Below are 18049 nucleotides of genomic sequence, written 5' to 3'. Positions count from 1 at the left end.
TTGTGTGTCAATGCAGGGAATGGCAGACGAAAGGGCATAGTCCCCTCCTTGCATTGTCTGGGATAGTAGCCTCCCTGCTCTAACACGCTCAGGTTCATGAGAACCGGCCGACGCCATTGGCTGGAAGGAGTCCTTTGACGGGGAAAAGCCGTTTTTTTCTTGACTTGTATACGACTATAGAGACTGTACAGGCACCGTGCAGCTGAAATGTAGCGTCACCTTTCGGCGCATTTGGGTGTTACATAGGGTATGTGAAATACGCGCAACGCACGCTCTCACGCTTCGACTTTATAACTTTAAATCGCAACGTTAACGTTGTAACTATTCTCACAAATTATGAATTAGAGATATAAAAAGGTTTGTTCAGTGTATGCGCGAACGTACCAGCGGAGTTCGCCAGCGTGCGTATTAATTAACTGCCACGTAATTTTCCGCTCAGTAAGGCGTGACAGGAGTTTGATCGCCGAAGCGTGCTCCGTATTATTATGGCTGCGACTGCACTTATAAAGCTCATTTCAAATGGTGTAGCTTGGCGCGATGTCTCTTTCCAAGCCTACATATAACCTTTCGTTCGAGCGGTGCAAATTTGGACTTCGTCATGGCACGACCGAGTTGCGAAGCAACACAGCGCTCTTTGCGACATCCCCCCCCCCCCCCCCCCCCTTAAACAACACCCCCCTCCCCCTAATCCGTGCACATCAAAGTCTGGATAAGCTGCACGATAGCTGTTGACTCTTATGATACCTGTTTTCCACTAGCAAAATCAGGTTCCCCCCCCCCCGATCACGCTAGACCGTATTGCTTACTGCATATTACAGATTCAGGCACTGTGGAACGAGAGTGTAGAAGTGTATAGAAGAGGCGTACGTAAAAGCACTCGAAAATTTATATCGTGGTTGCACAGCGACGATAATCCTTCACAAGAAAGTGGTAAGAAAGTGCCATTCAGGAAGGGTGTCAGGCAAGGAGGCACGATCTCTCCAGTACTATTCACCACGTGTTCACAGGAGTAGGAAGAGTTGGCGATAAATATTAAAGAAGAATACCTTAGCGATCTCCTATTTGCTGATGACATTGCCTTGCTAAGTCACTCAGGGGATGAACTGCAAAACTTGATTGAGGAACCAGACAGGCAAAGAAGAACGGCAGGTCTGAAAATCAGTACGAAACAAATCTAAAGTAGTCTTCAGTCATCTCTGAAAGGAACAACAGTTTACGACACACAGCGAAGCATTGTAAGCGAAGTGGTGTGTGAATATATCTAGAGGAGTGCGAATGGGGTGGAATGCATTTGGCCGGCACTCTTAGATCATGAATAGTAGTTACTTACCAGTATCCCTCAAGAAGAAAATATACAATGCTTGTGCCTTGCTATTATTCATCGATGGGGTAGAAACAAGGAGGATAACGAAAAGGATTGAAATTAAGTCGATGACAGTGCAGCGAGCTATGGAAAGGAGAATGACAGGTGTATTGCTAAGAGACAGGAAGGGAGCAGAGTGGATCAGGAAACAAAGACGAGTTAATGACATCCTATAGTCGGATACAGCTGAAGCCTGCAGTGAAGCTGCGCCCATATTTAGGACCGCCGCACAGAATTCTTCCACGACAAATGTAGTCCGTTAAAACATTTCTTTTTACCTAAACAAGAAGATAATCACGAGGAAAAAAATTATAAGCTGTACAATTTTCAAACATTAAAAAGTTGATTTCGTTTAGTATTGTGATTATAGCCAGCGGAGTAATGCAGTACGCCGCGGAGCGCGGCCCAGTGTTAGCATCTGCTTTTTTTTAAGTTGTATCCCACTTTAGTCGAAAATTAAGAAGAAATAGGCATGGCAAGGGCACGGTATAGTGCTTAAGCCCCTCTACTGTCGCTACCGCAACCTGGTCGGAAGAAAACGTCATGGAGGGGCTTTAGGTAGTGCGAAGGACCGATAACCGACGGTGCCTTCGGATAATGAAATTGATTCCGAAAGAAGGCCAACGCATCACGGGGCGGCAGTCTAATGGGCGGGTGAGATTAAGAAGTTTGCGGGAATAAGGTGGCCGCAGGGGGGGGCTAAGGATACGGTTAATTGGAAGGCTATGGGAGGGGCCTTTGCCCTGCAGTGGGTGCAGTTATGGTGATGATGATGACGATGGCATCGAATTAATTTGCTTCTTCGTCAAGGGTGCGGCGCCTCATCTCGACACCCGTCTCCGTTGCCTCTCCTCTCCGGAGTGCGTGTCTTCGAGTCCTCAAACAGCGGGCCCTTAAAAGATGGCAGCGGGCGACCGTCAGCCCTTCCTTTCACCTTTGGAATGTTTCCTTCCTTCACGCTGGAACCCAACGGACATAACGTAGAGTTCCCCCCACTTCGCAACCGCAGCGGTTGCCAAGTGACTGAGCATCCGCCTCGCATGCAGGAGGTGCGGGGTTCGACCCCTGTGCCGTCGGGTACCCAGCGGTGATACAATGGGTACAAGCTTTGCCCTGGTCTGGTGCTCGGTTTATTTAGGACGAAATGCTTGGGAAATGGGTCTTTGACCCCACCTTTAGTAGGCGAAAATACTTTGCGCGATGGCGCTCTTCGGCCACAGATGCCCTTGCGCCATCAAAAACCAAAATCATCATCATCACTTCGCAACTGTGCAGGTCTCGCTCAGCATGGCGTGGGTACCAGGGCGGCACGCTGTCCTGCAGTCGGCGTTCCGCCTCACCTATGGTTCTCTTTCCGGCGCCAGTTTGGCTTCCCCCACCAGTCCTGCGTACACAGTTCTGCAAGGGCACCGCCTTTGTAGCTAAACACCGTCCATACACTGCCCATATACAAGCTTTTACACCGCCAATATAGCTAACTGCTGATGTATATACGATTCACTCGAGCCATAGCGGCTCCCATATTGGTGCGGATTGTGCACGGAAAAAGGCAGCGCGACGTGTTTAATCGGAGTATCGCCGCCTGCTCCGCTGAAACTTCACGTTGTGCAACGAAATGACCCCCGTGACTTCACGCGAATTCCTCCTATAGCACACGTGTCATGCGTCACTACCGTCGCGTTGTCGTAGGGCCGCGGTGTCTACGGTGCTAAAGTACAAGTGCTGGCGCACGTATGACTCGGGAGTTAGTAGTCGACGCCGTGGGGTAGACATTGAAGCCAGGTGCCTCGTGACTGCGTCGTCAACCGCTAGCGTCTTCGCGGCAGAACTTGTGATGTGATGGATGCCGGGCGAAAGAGTAAACATGCCCGCTCCTCAATCGGCCATCCCACGTTTATCTCTACGCTTGCGGTGGCATCGATGCTACGAGATAACCCTTTCGTCGACAACGCTGTCTACGCGGCTCGGCCGTGCCCTTGGATTTTAGGATCTGCGACTGGCATCTCCTGAATAATGGCGCCAAAGGGTCTCTCTTTTCTGTGAGGGTTTGCGTAGCTGGTGCCAGCACGAAAGGCCAGGTGAAGGTCGTTTCGACGCGGCTTTGCTATTGTTTTTCCGTGACCTATTGGTTGCTATCACTTACGTGACTTGCTCGCTGGGTGGTATACTAAAACAGGAAAAGCGTCTAGATACAGAGCTTCACGCGACTGTTGCGTAGAAAGGGAGCTGATCAGTCATCGACCAGCTTGAGTGATTGAAGGATATGTAGGCCGCGCGAAGGTAATTCTCGCCAGGAATTCTAAAGCGATGAGCTGAGGCGGCTCCAAATATATAGATCGACACATGCTTCCTCCTTTCTGCTATGTTGGGCGTGTAATCTTATCCATTTCCAGAAATAATAGCTTTGTCTCTCACATTTATCCTTCGTGCAACTGCCAGTCAAGATCGAAGGTGCCTATGCCAGAAACCTCGCAGAGAATCAACAGAAAGGTCAGAACAGTGTTCAAAACCGGTATGTACGTGCGTCTACAATGCTCGCACGCTGCTGTCTCACGTCTGTGGGTTGGCAACCCTGCAGTGCGGCACTGCAGCAGAGGCTATGCAAAAAAAAAAAAAGAGGGGACACTCAAGCTGCGCCTTAAGGGTATGAGGCATATAATTCCCATATATGCAGAAGGTCATTACCTACATTCATAGACCCCTGGGAGTCCTCATACCCCTTCTGGCGCAGTGGTGCAGCGGTTGAGATGCGCAACTGCCCTGCGAAGGCAGGTGCTCACAGTGGTGGGCCTTGTGCGGCTCAGGTTTGCTCACCATCTCGTGGTCAGGTTGCGATGACGCCGTAAGGTCACGTGACCTAGGTTACGCCTAGGTTGTTTCTACTGGCATTTTTCGCTCACAACGCCGGCCTTGAAGACGACACCGTATTTTCTGCACAACGGGAGTCTTAACGCTATCGCTTTAAAATGCCAAAGAAGCAGCTTGAATGCCTTGCACGTGACGTAGCATGCTACTTGATGGTGAACCACGCATGGCTTTCGCGATGCTATGGCCGGAGCAGATGGTTATAAACGGATTCTTTCTCTGTCTCACGTCGGTGGACACCCGAACCGCACCGTAAGGGAAGGGAGGAAGGCGGGAGTGGAGAAATTAATAATAATTGGTTTTCGGGGAAAGGGCACAGTATCTGTCTCATATATCGTTGGACACCTGAACCGCGCCGTAAGGGAAGGGATAAAGGAGGGAGTGAAGGAAGAAAGAGGAGCCGTAGTGGAAGTCTCCGGAATAATTTCGACCGCCTGGTTATCCTTAATGTGCCCATCACACAGCACACGGGCGCTTTAGCGTTTTTCCTCCATAAAAACGCAGCCGCCGCGGCCGGGTTCGAAGCCGGGAACTCCGGATCAGTATCCGAGCTCGCTAACCACTGAGCCACCGCGGGGGCGGGTGGAGGAGGGCTGCAGAGTAATTTCGACCAGCTGGAGATCTTTATAACGTGCAGTGACATCGTACAGCACAGGGGTGCCTTTGCGTTCCGCCTCTATCGAAACGCGGTCGCCGCGGCCAGGTTCGAAACCGAGAACTCCGACTGAGTAGCTGAGCGCCCCAACTTAGGCACCCTAGCCCTAAGTACTGAGCCACCGCGGCGGGTCCGTCGGCATTTTCATGCTCGTTGCACGCCTCTGCCTTCTACCTCCGCATCCGCCAGCCTCAGTTAATCGGAGCAGCACAGGATGCCGTGGACCATGGTTACCAACTGCTGTTTGTTTTTTTGCTGTGGTATCCTACTAATGTACGCATGGGTCATCACGTGGATTTCGCCTGCACCCGATAAATGACAGTCGGCTACGAATGAAGCGCCTAATGCATCTCAAAGGTGGCCCTTGAACAAATGGCGTGGTGTTTTCAGCCGCCCTGCATGCCTAGCTATATGGACTCACCTGACGACAGATTTATTCTTGTTTGAACATTTAGGAAATTCAACAAGGTGCACTGTTACAAACTGATCATTAACAAGAGGAGGAATACTACACAGAGGGAGAACCTTGCGAATCTGCTCAACTGCACCTCACAGGAACCAGCAGGAGCTCTGGAAACATTCTCAGTCCCTCCTTTATCCCTCCACTTACGGCGCGGTTCGGGTGTCCTCCGAGATGTGAAACAGATACTGCGCCCTTTCCTTTCCCTCAAAACCAATTTTCAAATCTCCAGAATCAGTCGCCTACCCCACGATTGCGCATCATCATGTATGAGCGCAGCTGAAAAAAAATACAGAAAATCAAGGCAGCGCTGTAATTACGCATCGCAACCGTCCTTCGTGATTTTTCTATAGTGTCTTCTTTAATGCGTTAGCATTAGAGCCCCCATGTCGGAAAAAGTCTGAAGCCTCGATTGGCAGGTGGAAAAGCGGAGAAAAGAATTATCCCCTCTGGGGAGGGAACACGAAGAGTAGGAGGTGACGGGTGGCCTCCTCCTCTCCACTTTCAGAGAAGAGGGTACGGCGTGTCACACGCGATTGTTGTATTAGATTGGGCGCTCCCGGACTGGATCACGCTACCCGCTCGCACGGTCCGAAACCGGCAACGCCAATGCTGCATCAATCGGATTGATATGCATTTTTAAAGCGAAAGATTTATTACGCCAGCCAGCGAGCCATTTCGGCTCGTCGCGCACTTCAGCCGTATGCCGTGGCCGACGATCTTGAACTGCCGTTGCCTAGCAACACCGCAGCCGCGCTCCAACAGATGGCGCCGCCGTCCGCTCCACCAGATGTGCTCCGCTGGGGTAGAGGGAGAGGAGGTGTCGCCTCGCCTCGCCGCGGGGGGGTATATATATGCGCTTCGCCTCGGTGTATTGTAGTACCTTATACCTGATATCTACAGCTGGTCCTTCGACCCAAGATATTACTTATTTTTGGAATATGGCGGAGTGCTAGACACGCTCTGGCACGGGTCAGCCCGGTATTGCACTGCCTCCGTGGTCGGCCCGGGGCCTATTACCGCGCGGCGCCTTTTCTCTTCTACTTTCAGCACGCGGCAGAGAGCGTGGCTCGGCTTGAGCCAGTAGGCAGGCCCGTGCACTTTCCTTTCTTCCTGGCAGCAGCAGTACAGTACAGTAGTGTATTGTAGTCGTTATCGAGAGCGCGAAAGGGACGCGACGACAGAACGAAGCGAGGAAGACACAATGCGCTCAATAGACGCCAGAACACGCCGCACGACTCGAGAAGCGTCGTAACGAAGATGCGGCTAGAAGTCGTGCCACGTCCCGGAGTGACTCTTCAACTGCGGAAGAGACCGGTTTGAGTTCTCAAGAGCGTCGGAATGCGAACTTAGCGAAATAATGCCAAGAAAATAATGGAAATAATGCGAACTAAAAAATAGGAAAATAATGCGAACTTAGCGAGAGCTGTTGGCGCTTCCGCTCTTGCCACGCCAGGCTTTGCGGCAGGCTCGAAAATATGTACGAAAGCGCCACGCCTTGAATCGCTCGCCGTGCTACCGAGGTTTCAAGCAAGCGGGCGAAAAGACAGCGTAATGTCGTTATACAGAGTCGCAACAGTATTGCGCGGATTTTTCCGCCTGCATTGTGAGAGTACCGTATATTCCGGTGTATTGTCCGCAGATTACACGTTTAAATGTTTGGCTTAGCTTCTTTTTTCAATATCGCCCGTCACAGCATGCAACGGCTAACACAAATTGATGTATCGGGTGCAGACAATGTACCGAGTGCGGACAGTGTAGTAAACAAGATTACCACACATGCATGTTTTAAAGCAGCCCAATTAGCTCTGTCAACTCGCGGCCCACGCCGGCGGTTGTTACCCTTTGCACTGTTCAAAATTGCAGCTAGGGACCATGGCGGGTGCAAGGCGGTTGAAAACACCGTGCCATTGGTTCAAGGGCCTCCTTTGAGATGCATTAGGCGCTTCATTCGCGATTTGACTATATGACCGACTGTCATTTACCAGATGAAGCCGATACCCCCACGTGGTGATCCATGCTTACTATAGTAGGATACAACAGCAAAAAAAAATAAATAACAGCAGTTGGTAACCATGGATCACGGTCCACGGTGTCCTGCGTTACTCCGCTGACCAATCAAACCAGTAAACAAAATTGGCATTTTAATGTTTGACTGTGTTAAACAACTCAGAGGCATCAAAAGTCTTGAGCTTATTTCGTGTGATGGTTAGCTTCTTGTTTAAGCAACAAGAAAAGTTTTAATTACACTTTTTTTTTGTAGCGGCAGAACTCTGTGCGGAGGTCCTGAATGTGGGTAGAGCTTCACTGCAGACTTAAGTTGTATGACTATAGCATCTTACACATCCTTTTAAACACAACAAAAAATTGGTGCCTCCACCCTATTAAAAGCCTGAAACCCTGTGCACTCCCACTGCAGAGCACCCAGAGGGATGAACAATGAAACATGCACATTTGTATTTGATAGAATATATTTGTGGTACATACACTCAGCACTGTCTTTTGCACCACTTTCAATCACAGCATGCTCTGAACAGAAAAGTATACAAAACACATGTAAGACATGTAGGTCACTGAAGGGTTTTCCCCCGATGTTTTTCTTGGGGCACCAGGTGACATGCTCTTTGGACGAGTGACCTCAAGTACTGCATGACTGCTGTCAAGAGAATGCACGGTACTCGATAAGGAAGGGATAAAAAAAAAAACGAAATTGGGCATGTTCACAGGTCTCACTGGTACTATGATTGCCTGCTTGGAGGCTTTAATGGAAACCTTTGAACTGGTGCCCACAAGTGCACGTTGAGAAAAACAAACAGCTCGAACATAAACATCTGCATCCATACAACCTGCAGTGTGTTTTCTTTTCTTTTTTTTAAATTTTCAACTTGATTAAACTAGTGCCAAATGCAAAAAAAAAAAGTGGACGGCAAGGCGTCGTTTCTTTACTGAGATCAACAGCATGAAAAGAGGCCAAAGAAAGGGCAAAGCACTTTTACACCTCAGAGCTATGGATACACCACAGCGAGCACCATAAAAGCATTTTGTATTAAAAGAAAATGGTGGCAATGGCTTGCATCTTCATGCACCACGCCTCAGTGGACGTCACAACAGCGGCTAAACTCCCACAGATTCACAACAACGTGCAGTGCAGAATGTGCACATCAGCAACACCACACTTTTACTTTCCATACAACATCATAAATATCACCGACATTTGCTGTACCCGAGTACATAGCATACATAGATGAATTTCCTGATTCTTTAATGCTTACAGAATGGTGTCCCCTGATTTGCATTGTGCCAGATGTTGCAACTGTTTTCACGACATGAAAAGGTCCATACTGAACAGTACATCAATCATGTGCACCAGCAATCAGTGCAGAGAACATGTGGCAAAAAATACCCATTTTTTCACCGCAAGATAATTGCAAAATGTTCAGTAGTAGTGAAAAGAACCTGTGCCAAAACAACTATTTGGGATAACAGTGCTCTGGAAACATGAACAAACAACCAGACAATGCAACCAGCATCACATCTAGTTCTTCCCTGCAACAGTCTTACACATATTAGAACGGTATGCTGACCTGTCCAAGCTGGACATTTGTTGCAGTAAAAGCCCAATTAAAACAGCATGCCCTATATGGACTCACCTGATGACAGATTCTTGTTTGAATATTTAGGAAATTCAACAAAGTGCACTGTAACAAACTGATCTTTAACAAGAGGAGAAATACTACACACAGCATTTTTGCATTTGGCAGGCTTCCCACACACAACTCCAGAGTAGCCATCTCCCACAGGTACCCATTCAGTTTAATACAGGTCGAACAAACATGGGCCAACTGCCAATGTTCAGAACTAGTTAAGCGTAGAGACAACGTAATTTCATTAGAAATTGACAATCAGTATCGTGAAAACAAAAAGAAAAATATAAGCAAGAAGAACCTCCAGACCTGTTTTTGACAAGAATTCAGGAAAAAAAAAACCACTGGCTTCAAATTAAGTAAGTATTTTGTATTCAATGCATACAAGAAGAAGTGACAAACACCTTGCCAATTTGTTAAACTTTGTTTACAACACAACAGAACAAAGAAAACTCTGCCCCCTCCCATCAACTGTGATGTACTGTAGTGAGCACCAAATGCACTTTCCAACAACTTGCTCATTACATAATTCCTAGCGGCACTGGAAGCATGCATTTTCAGTGCAGTGGATCATGCCACTTGGCAGATCAACGAGTGAGCATGCCAGTCAAAACTGGAAACAGACTGGACAAACAAACAATTGCTCAATGCACAATGCAAACACACCAACAGCACCCCTGTACGCAATGAGGCAGTCTTGCTAGTTCACAGGTATGTCCCACAAGGAACCCCTGCTCACAGCACACGCTACTATGCTACTGCCAACCATCTTTGAAATCAACTGCGCGCTTTGGTTCATTTTGAAAAATGTTTCGCACACGCAGCTAAGAGAGGCTTCTGAAGTGATGCCTGTCACAATATGATTGACACTGATCTCCCCGCACATGTCACAACTAATCCTTGCAAGCTAGCAGAAATAGCTCCAACAGGACAGTAAAGCATTGGGCAAGAATGCATGCCAGTGCAAGGCCTTAAATGCAAACAAGCAAAACACCAAAGCTGCTTAGAGACACTGTAAGTCCCAATATGATGTAAGCCTAGATTGGTGATCTACGAGGCTTTGTCAAAAAAAAAAACATGAGTAAGCATCAACTGCCTGTGGCAACTCACCATAAACTTTTATGCACTATGAATGATAATGCTTTTGTGACAAGCACACTGATCACCTGAGCCTAGTATATTGTTTGTACATCTGAAGTACGACGAAATGAAACCCTCTGTACCTAGAAGAGGTTGCTGTGAAGTGATTATGAATAACTAAATGCAAGACACTAACAGGGCGAAAATAACAACAAAATAAACCCTTCCAGTGATGTTGCGATGCGCGGCCAACCCAATCAAAGTGTGTAAATTCACAATGTCACACTTAAAATCAGCAATCAAACTGCCATGGCGCAAAATGTGTGTTTATTCATTCACACGCACTTCTGGGCAAAAATAAACTTCTCCATGTTAAACAAATCACGAGATAATCATAAGAGGCCGAACTATTTGCATGAGAAAAAGTTTTTAGACGAGAAACACTCGGCAGTTGAGTTCATAGTCCTCGTATATGGCTTGATATGAGTAGGGAAAGCATACTTAAGGGCTGCATATAATGCAAACTTCACAGGTCATGAAAACCTAGCTTGCAGGCCTTCTTGAAAAGTATAATGCCAAATGAATGCTCTAAGTAGACCAAACAAACACAATACTCATTTTTAGAAATTCACCTCCCATGTCTTATCTGTACCCTTTGCATGCAATACAATGAAATGAACACTTCACCGGTATTTATGCATGCAAACTGCACAGGATCTCGCTGAGGACAAGCAGGAGACTGAAACATATGCACGAGCTACTGGACATATAACAAGCACTTACATAACACAAACGTGACAAACTGTCAGCAAAGTTTACAGTTAAACATTGACCGAAGCGCTGGTGTTCAACAATGGCTCTTTTTAAATGATTCTACAACTGAATGTATATATTATGAAATGATCCATGACAAACAAAAACTACCATGAGGGATATGCAATTTGAATTGGGTGTTGCATTTCGGCACGGTAAAATTTCCCAATTAATTGACAAAGAACCATTTTTTGCTCGAAGCAAAAAAATAAAGGAAACGAGCAAAAAAAAGAGCAAAGAGATTATTTTATGTTGTGTGTTTGTCTCAAAACTGTGAACACCATTTAGCTCTCATTCAAAGCAGAACAACAAAGCACCTGTGCCTTACTAAATGTTCACCGACAAGAGCTATAAAAAAGAGCCACTAATATCTCAACGTAAATACGGTCGCCTAGCCGTCAGATGCATTGAGCCTTGTTCTCCCACTGCAAGTTTGAGCCCCGGCTAAAAGGCTCAGAATGAACTAAAGATATAAAGTCTATCAGTGAAAAGTCTTTACTTGAATGACTAACTGGCTGCATCCATTAACAGAGACGACATGCGAAAACCCACAGGTGCTGCTCGGGCTTAGTTGCCACTGTGGCATTAAAATCGAACATCACTAAACGACATGCAAAAAGGAAAGAATCTGCTACAGACTTCCTTAATTTGAGGCCTGTCACAGGGAAGTTCGAAATAAGTGGGCTTTCGACTTATCCAAAACAAGAAAAAATAAAAGCAACACCAAGAGTGCAAGTGCGAAATGTTGTTCAACCACATACATTCTTCAAAGCCACGACTACTATGCTCAACAGATTGGCAGTTGACATTGAAAAATCAGCTGCTGCTAATGCTGGAGTTTAGGCCAACTTATCGTATTGCTGCTATTGCTGGTTGCCAGAACTCCAGGTTCGCCAGTTTCAATGTCTGCACAGCATAGTCATAACTCCCTTGATGCAACTTAACAGTCAGCAAAGCTTGTTGCCACTCGCTGCTAAACCTCATTCTAAGGTTCACTACAGGCTGCCTAACAGCACATGGAGCACTGAATGCGTGCAGCTTGAGGTGTTCCTTTTTCAAACACACCGACTGCTTTGCTTCCTTGCTAGGTACACCTTTAGGTGCACCTTCAGGTATGTAGAATTGAAGTTTTTTAACTGCGGAATTTCTCCTGGATTGACCACGTAAATTGCTCCACGTTTTCAAAAACAAAGAAACATGCGTGCACAAGCACTTGCACTGCAACGCCATGCGAAGTGGGAGACAAGGCAAGCTATCTCAGCGAAGTGCCTGAAACTGACAGGTCCGCAAGGTGAGCAGGGGCACAGAACCAACACAGAATTGGCTCTCCTCATGAGTAGCAAAGGCTGCAACAAATTCAACAGTGAATTGGCTGCTTTAATTACTTTGTAAAATCCAGATGTCAAACTCTGGAAGTGCCAAGTAGATCACCGAATTGCCCATATTTCAAACAGTCCGGTTTTCAATAGTTGAGGTTTTACTGTAAATCGCTTGCGTCCTCCATTCATCAGAAAACCAAACAGCCAATCCTAACCTAACAATAACAGTACCATGTTGGTGCCTGGTTCAGTGATAAAGGGCAAATAGCATCTGAGCTGAATGGGAATAGGATTGTTGTCGACATGCTTGCTCAAGTTCCTTTCAAAGCAGGCACCTGCAGCAACCAACGCTTTAATGAAGCTGTGGTCGACACCCAGTGGTCAGCACAGTTAATAGTTAACAATGAGAGCACACTTAAACAATGCACTTAGTAACAGTACAACGTTAAAGAGTTGTTTGCTACAAGCTAGTAACAGGGCATCTGGAGTACAAAATAATTGTGAAATGCGGCTTCAATGTCCCGAAGTAATATATGGGCTATGAGCGATGCCTTAATGGAGGGCTCCAGGTTAATTTAGACCACTTGCAGTCCTTTAACGTGCTTCAACAAAGCACAGCACATAGATATTTTTGTATTTCCCCACCAATGAAATATGGCCGCCATGGCCAGAATCGGAGCAGGAAATGTAAAAAAAAACTAATCATGAGATTATAATCACCATTGAAAAAGCACAGACTTAGAATATTCTGAGAAAGGGCCTTGTGCATGCTTAAACTATGGGAAGGCATTGCAGTCATTGCTGCAGGTTTGATGTGTCTGCAGAACATAAATCGGTAAGTGATTGCACATTGAGTAAGAAAAATGAACAAATGATGAATTATAATCGTAGACAATGACAGAATTCTGTGCCTGTTCAAAAAGAATACAGAAGTAGCATGCACATGAGTAGGCTAGTTGCAGCCATGCAAAAGTAAGGCCGGTGCCAAAACTATGGCCTGTATTGTCGCGCAGCCTCACCACTGCAGACTTGCGAAGCTCCATGTAAGCGTCAGGTAAGTGCACAAGAATCAATACTAGTGATGGGGCCAATGCTAATGAATAATTCCCGAGACAATGGCTCACAGCAGCAAGAGCAAGCGAAATGCACATTTTCTTCACGCATGTTGTAGTCTCCCATTGTCTGAACAATCATGTATCATCACCCTGCTTCAAAGTTGTCCTGTCACTGGCGTCTAAGTGGGTACCTGAAATCCTATGTGTCTGCTAGAAGCACATTTAATGGCATAAAATCCTACACACGACTAGTTTTGATTTTGAGCTGCTTCAAGTATTGCTGCCAATAGCACTGGCACTGAAAAAGCAGCGCAAGACTGTTTTAATGAACCAATTGATTTTCACATCATCATCCTTCACAGATCACACGGACATGTATTCCTTCAACCGCCATTCATTCTAGTAACGTGACAAGTTAGTTCCATTCAGCGGCTATGAAATCTAAGGGGAAAAGGTACACATGGCCATCGAAGCATGCTCTCAACAAGGGGGAAGACTGCTACCAGATGGGGAAATGGTTAGTGTCAACGGCGAGTGTGCTAACAAACTGGAAATGAATGTAGTCGATGTGAACACAGAGCACTACTGTAGCCATATTAATAATTTTCTTTGGCAGACCATCAGTGCACCACCGTCTGTTGGTTCAACAAAGATTAACTTTAGTGACACTCCGTTCCAATGATAGACCCTTGAGTAGCATCAGTTGCAGGCAGTGGTGCTAATGTATGCCCAGGACCGGAACACAGTTCAGCTAGTGCTAAGGGACGATAAGCTTGAAGTCTTCAGGGTCTGCAGCCACAAATTACAAATTACCAACATCAGCACACACCTTGAAGTGTGTACAACTCTGAATACGATTGTGATGAGAATACATAACACTCTCACATGCATATAAATCAAGCGGCTCCCTTATAGTGTTGCACAACAAAAAACTCCATATATAAATAAATGGGGAATTTTAACTTAATTCTCAACAATTCATCCTATACTTTTGATTACAATAAGTGGCAAGAAATACTTGTCTAGTTGTGAGCTACACATTTCAGTACTGCTGTTTTACCTCTACTGAAAACGGCACATATAAATGGAACACAAGCTCCTTCCTTGGCAACCTGTCATCTGCTGTCGCTTTCCCGCATGTTAAGTTATTTGTTGCTTGCTCATAAAGCACATTAACTGATCACAGTTCGACATAAATGAGAAGGCAACATACTAAAACAAGTTTCCAGACATGACCTTTCGAAGCAGAAGCCTCAGTCGCTTAGCAAGGACAACAACATGCTCAAATCACTCCAGTATCAGAAAACTTGTTGAATACTTCTCCCACTTTAGGGGAACAATGAGACGAGCACAACTTATTTGCACAACAGCCTCCAAACAAACAAAAAAGAAAGATAGAAAGAAAGAAAGCTTGGACACTGATTTGTACTTGTCCAAACAGCATTCGCAATAAACTGTGTAATATTTTCAAATCTCAGACAAACATAAGTGCAAGCAATAGCGGGCACAGACACTAAGCACTGCATAGGAAGAAAGCTAACAAAACACGTTGCGCAACCTCGAAGGTCCACACACAGAGCGCACGACGCCTTATGTACAAAGCCACACGGCTAAATTATCCGAAATAAAGCGAAAGAGATTTTACAAAGGTATAGCTTCCCATCAGCAGAAAACCAGCTTTCCTTCCTCAATTAACAAAATCCACGGTCAGGTATAACAAGAGCCGCAGAGATAAACCAGTGCAGCACCCAGTGAGTAATACAGTGGACGGAAAAAAAAAAAAAAAAGATTCAGACTAGTGTCGTCCATGCTAGCTGGGGTGCCTCTTCTGGCAGCATCTACTGAATTAAAATCTGAAAAAGAAGATAGAAAGACAAACAGGCACAAGATGTAGATTTTTTGATGCACGTGTTCATAACTGTGATAACTAATGAAAGCTGCATGGTTTCTGTCATTCACTGCTCTGCTGATACATGAAGCACTTTTCGTACACTCTTCAAAACAAGCAACTCCTACAAACAGTTCCAAATAATGGATGCTTCCAAAAAAGAAAAAGCGCAAAGAAGGCAGAGACGAGACATGGGTGGCCAATGCCTTGAAATCAGTGGTGGATCCAAGAAGGGGGAGAGGCAATAGACCCATCCTAAAGCTATCCTGAACCCCCTTCTGAAACTCTGTGAAGAAAAGTGTCAAGCATATAGACGATTTACAGCGCCGCATGATGGGGGTTGCCAGCTTTGGTCACGTGATCACGCCGCCATTATAAGCTTCCTGACTGCTCGGCGCTCGTCTAGTCGCGACGGCTGCTGCATTTGGTGGTTCCGTTCCGACAGCCAATGTTTCGGCCGATACAGTTGTAAAGGAGTAGGAAGACGACACTATGGCTTGGCCAAAGCTTCAAAAGGCATGTGAGAACTCTAATTTGATCACTTGAGGAGTGAAAACATAATAAGGCTTCATGTCGCGGAGAATCGCTCAGCACTCCGCCTCTTTGAACCATCGATTAGATCGCTTGAATACTTGTCTTTGCTTCCGCTGAAGGCTCTGCTGAATGTTTTTTTTAATTGTCATTGTCTAAAATAGTAAGGTTTTATGCTCCTGCAGCTGTGCAGGTCGCTGTCGCATGGGTACATGCATGCGGACATCACTCTAAAATGTTCGCATGCACATCGTACGCATTTGTTTACAACCTTCTAACGGTGCTTCGGCAACGAAAAATATTTTCTACCGATTTGTTAAACACAGAAAGGCGGCAAAAATAAATATGTACGCAAATGTTAACTATCATGACAGCAACATGCATCAAGCAGCCTTCAATAGCTGGCGTGCAATTGTTTTGAACGATTTGCCAATATAAATGTAATCTGTGTGGCGGAGAATGTGTTGCAATGATACGAGTACGCATTCATACACGCATGACGAGGTAATCATGTCATATGGGAGCTGTGGATCTACCTGAGATAAATATGGGCCTTGGCATTTGAAACAGCTCCCTTTAGCTCAAGCTCTACTCTTTTCACAAAATTTTGTATCGCCGTGGAGTTCAAGTAAGTTTGCATTGTAAAAAATAAAATGGCAGGTTGTCTACCAGCGCCAGTGCACTTCTAAGAGTGAATGACGTCCAAAGTGCGGGCCAATGGATGGCAGGGCACCTGAAAGCTCACTTGCAGCTTGGTTAAACGAGATGCACGATGGCGGTGTGCAACTGATATTGGATAATGATTGTATTACTATTTTTTGAACATGTGTGGATGCCACTAGGCTGTCTCATTTCCTCTTGATTACTTATGTACGCTATAATCATTCTATAATGGTTGTCTCATCTGCTCTTGATTACTTATGTATGTTATCATCATTCTAACTTTCATTCAGTTTTTATGCCTAGAACCATACAGATCTTGCATTTGTTGTAACAAATTTTCAGCTCCAAGCTACCACTGGTCTTGTGTCCTTTTAGTGCGTACCATTCATGTATACCCGCAGCCAACGGTTTATAGAAGGCAATACTATGGAAAAATTTGATTTTGATGCATCCTGGAATAGATATAGGCAGCCTAATGGTGACTGTGCAGATCACATGAGTGCATCATTAAATGTAAATAAATATGCTTTGGATGCAAAGTAATGAATTTTTTTTCGGAAAACTTTGATATTCGTTTTTTCTGCGAACAGTTCGCGAATGGAATGATTTTCCGCCACATATTGTTAATGTTTTACCAAATGAAGCCTTTTTTCATGCGTTAAGTGCATGATTTCTTGTTTTGCGAATGTGAAAGTGCACCCCTGCTGCAATGCCGAAAGGCTATGCAGGTACCAAATAAATAAACTAAAAAAATAAGCTCACCTTCCATAAATTTTTAAGGGCGGGTGCACAGTCCCTGCCATAATAATACAGAGCAGACTTCGGCAATTGAATTCCTCACATGCCTTGCCTAGCGGAAATCTGGAGGTACGTCCTACATTTATCGGCATATGCTGCTGTTACACTTGCATATAAACCTAAGAAACCATGACATCTCTACTGAATGCGCGAGAAAATTTCAAACGATGACGCGTGCACTGTACTATTTTGGCTGCATTTGTATGCACGTTCTGTAAGCCACGCTGTCAAAAAAACCTGCTTAGTTATCACTTGTGCTAAAGCCTATCTGATGTGTTAAACATTTTGATCTGAATCACAAAAAATTATGCGGCGACTGATGGTCGATCCGACAGGAATGCGCCAGCATGAACAGTTTCCAGGATCAGTGATACTCCGCTGCTTATGTTACGCTTTTTCAATCTCGCTTTGCAATTCACACACAGACTCTGCTTTCACTGATGGACGGCACTGCTTCAAGCATGTTGTCGTCCTTAATCACCCAAGTTGTTACGCTGCCACTTTCTGAAGGAACGGCAGCCATCACGTCGGCACCACATGCGCCCTCTCATCGGCTGTTTCTGGAGAGCGTGCACCTTTGTCCTCCTTCCCCTTTTATACTTTTCGTCTCTGCTTCTTCTGTCGTTCTTGCACTTTCCTCCTTGCAGTGAATCGCGGCCACATCCATGCATCACGACTGCACCATGTTTTCTCATCATGGTCCCTCTCATTGATCTTCGCTTTAGAAGTTTGCAGTGCAGGAGGTTTCCATTTCTGAACATTATGAAGATGCAGTTATCTTTGAATTGCAACCCCTCCCCTTTGTTTTTCTTCAAGCTGCACAGGCTTGAGAATTTTCTTTGCTGGCCGCAAAAGTTTTGGCTGCCCAAAATCTCCCACCAGACTTCAGACTGTTCTTTGAGACCAAGAAGTGAC

The 18049-nt window shown here is 45.6% G+C and overlaps 1 protein-coding gene across 2 annotated transcripts in view; it reads right to left on the bottom strand.

Annotated features, from left to right (window-relative positions):
- Window positions 1-7796: 7796 nt before the first annotated feature.
- The window catches only part of LOC144120670 (tyrosine-protein phosphatase non-receptor type 11-like), a 33706-nt gene continuing 23453 nt past the window's right edge, over window positions 7797-18049 (bottom strand). For both annotated transcript variants that reach the window (XM_077653305.1, XM_077653304.1), the window contains one exon: window positions 7797-15107. The gene's annotated coding sequence lies outside the window, so the exon portion shown is untranslated. The remainder of the gene's footprint in view (window positions 15108-18049) is intronic.

Source organism: Amblyomma americanum, chromosome 2 (assembly GCF_052857255.1).
Source record: "Amblyomma americanum isolate KBUSLIRL-KWMA chromosome 2, ASM5285725v1, whole genome shotgun sequence".
Lineage (NCBI taxonomy): Eukaryota > Metazoa > Arthropoda > Arachnida > Ixodida > Ixodidae > Amblyomma > Amblyomma americanum.
Note: the sequence above shows the minus strand (reverse complement) of the source record. Positions and strands in the feature narration are given on the sequence as shown.